We start from the raw sequence: 2743 nt of genomic DNA on the forward strand, positions 1-2743 counted from the left end.
CTATTGCCAGGGCGAACAGGATTGGGGAGAACGGGCAACCCTGTCGGGTACCTCTAAAGAGAGGGATCAAGCCCAACGTCTGGGAGTTGACACGAACCCTGGCCACCGGGGAGGTATACAATAACTTAATGTATGCAATCATGCTAGGCCCTATGCCCATAGTTTCCAACACCAGCCACATATACTTCCAGGACACCATGTCAAATGCCTTCTGGGCATCTAGCGTGACTGCGATTGCACTCGCACCCTGGTCAATACGCAACATGGCATTGAGTAACCTTCTGATATTATGGGATGTGGACCTCCCAGGCACAAAGCCTGACTGGTCGTCATGGACCATATATGACATGACCGTGAGGAAGCGATTGGCAATTATTTTGGCGAAGATTTTAGTGTCCAAATTCATTAACGAGAGGGGCCTGTATGATCCGCACTCATCATTGGGTTTACCGGGTTTAAGTAGAACCGTTATAACGGCCTCACGTAATGTTGCGGGAAGGGACCCTAGCTGGAGTGACTCATTCCATACTTCAGTTTGGGGGCCAGTATGGCCACATACTCCTGGTAAAATTCTGCGGTCAGCCCGTCGGGACCTGGTGCCTTACCCTTAGGGAACTTAGATATGGCCTCAACTATTTCATCTAGTTGGATGGGGGAGTCCAGTTGGTCTCTGGTTGCGGGGGAGATATTAGTTGTGGGAATATGCTCAAGGAGGTCTCGCATATAGGAATCACTGTGCTCGAGGGGCTGAGAATATAGTTCTGAGTAGAAGTCTGTGAAGACTTCCAGGATCTGCTGGTCGGACCACCGTACTGCCCCCTGGCTGTCCTTGACACAAGTGATCTGAGTTTGGCCCCACTCACCTCTAGCCAAGGCGGCCAATGTTTTACCAGGTCTATCGGCCTCTCCATATTTCTGCACAGCCTGTGGGCGGCTAAAGTATTTAACCTCCCTAGTGGCTTGTTCATTAAAGAATTTGAGTTCTTTGCTAATTTGGGAAAGAGTGGCAGGGTCAACTGACGTCGGGTGAGCCCTCTCTAGTTCGCTCAGTTTGGCTTCGGAGTGGCCAAGGGCTGCTCTTATAGTCTTAAGGACTCCCGCCTCCCTAGATATAGACATTCCCCTGATAAAAGCTTTGAAAGCATCCCATCGGACTCCCAAGGAGGTGGACTGGGGTGTATTAAGCTCAAAATAGGACTGGATGTCAGCAAGAATGTCTGCCTTGAATACAATGTCCTGTAGGGCGGAGGGCTTGAACCGCCATGTATTGATGGTAGGGGAGGGTGCTCCCAGTTCTAGGGATATCAAGATCGGTGAATGGTCCGATAGGGTGCGAGCCAGTATTTTTGTTTCCACCACTCTCCCCAGCATTGCGCTTGACAGAAGGAACATGTCAATTCTGGACGAGCTATTGTGCACTGAGGAGTAGTGCGTGTATTCACGTGTTTGTGGATGTAGTGCCCGCCATGCGTCTTGGATATCAAGGGTTGTGCTGTGTGCTAGGAGTCTACGTGCCTCGCCGGATAGCGGTCTGGGAGCTGTGCCTGTTCTGTCCATTGTAATGTCTAATATGAAGTTCATATCCCCCCCAGATGATCTGCACCCCCACATAGCCCAGCAGTATAGATACTACCTGGTCGACAAAAGTCGGGGGAGTCCACATTGTCGTGTGGTCTGCCAGTATGCCTCTGCCTTTTGCAATAATGTTTCCCCTATCTCCAACATTACCTCCCCCCACCCTCACTGCCCACCTCCAACTTGCAGTGCAGATCCCCCCACCCCAAATGCTGGTGTCACCAATTAAACCGATACTCCCTGAGAAGTAGAGGTCAGAGGGCAAAATACAACAGGGATATGCCCTACCAGGGCCCAACTGGGGCCAACAAGCAGTAACAACCAACAAAACATGAGCATTGCAATTGCAGTGGGGTGTGCTGTTGCCGTGTGGTCGGCCGTTTGAGCATCATGTAGGACAGTGAGAGCTGTCAGAGACAGGTTTCTGTGGTAAACGGATCCCATGTCAGGCCCCAAGGCCAGTAGGTTATTGGAAGCAAGATGACACTGAAGAGGTGACTAGGGCTCATGGCCAGCTCCACACCCTGTGAGGGAAATGGAGATCAATGTCCATAGTACAAAGGCTGAGCCAAAGCCCGGATGCATGTGGAAGGGGCCGAGTTCGCTGAGTTTGCAGTACATTATTGCCATCGACACATTCAGACACATTCAGAGTCATGGATTACTAGATGGGTTAGGCCACGTTAGGCTAGGATGCACTTGGTTAATCATCGTTGGCGAGGCCACCAGCCGGATCATGAAGTGGAATATGCGCCTCAATGAATTTCACTGTATCGTCGGGAACAGTAAAGAAGTACAGTTTGCCGTTGTGAGTAATTTTGAGTCGTGCCGAGAACAGGATGGCATATGGGACACTGCGTTCCCTAAGCAATTTCTTGACCCCGAGGAATTGATGTCTCTCCTGCTGTACCGCTATTGAAAAATCCGGGAAAATCCTGATGGTGTGGGCATCGAGGCGTAGTTCTTCCTTCTCACGCGACAGGCGGAGGATGAGGTCTCTGTCCCGTTAATTTAGAATCCTGGCGATGATGGGCCTTGGGATGTCACACGGTTTGGGGCGTGGTGACAAAGCTCGGTGGGCACGTTCAACTGTGAAATACGGCGAGAGGGTCGGATTGCCAAGCAGGTCTTTGAGTAAGGTTTCAACGGCATTCTCCATGCGCCCTTT

The sequence above is a fragment of the Ambystoma mexicanum genome, chromosome 8 (genome assembly GCF_040938575.1).
Source record: "Ambystoma mexicanum isolate Mex_15411 chromosome 8, UKY_AmexF1_1, whole genome shotgun sequence".
NCBI classification, from domain to species: domain Eukaryota; kingdom Metazoa; phylum Chordata; class Amphibia; order Caudata; family Ambystomatidae; genus Ambystoma; species Ambystoma mexicanum.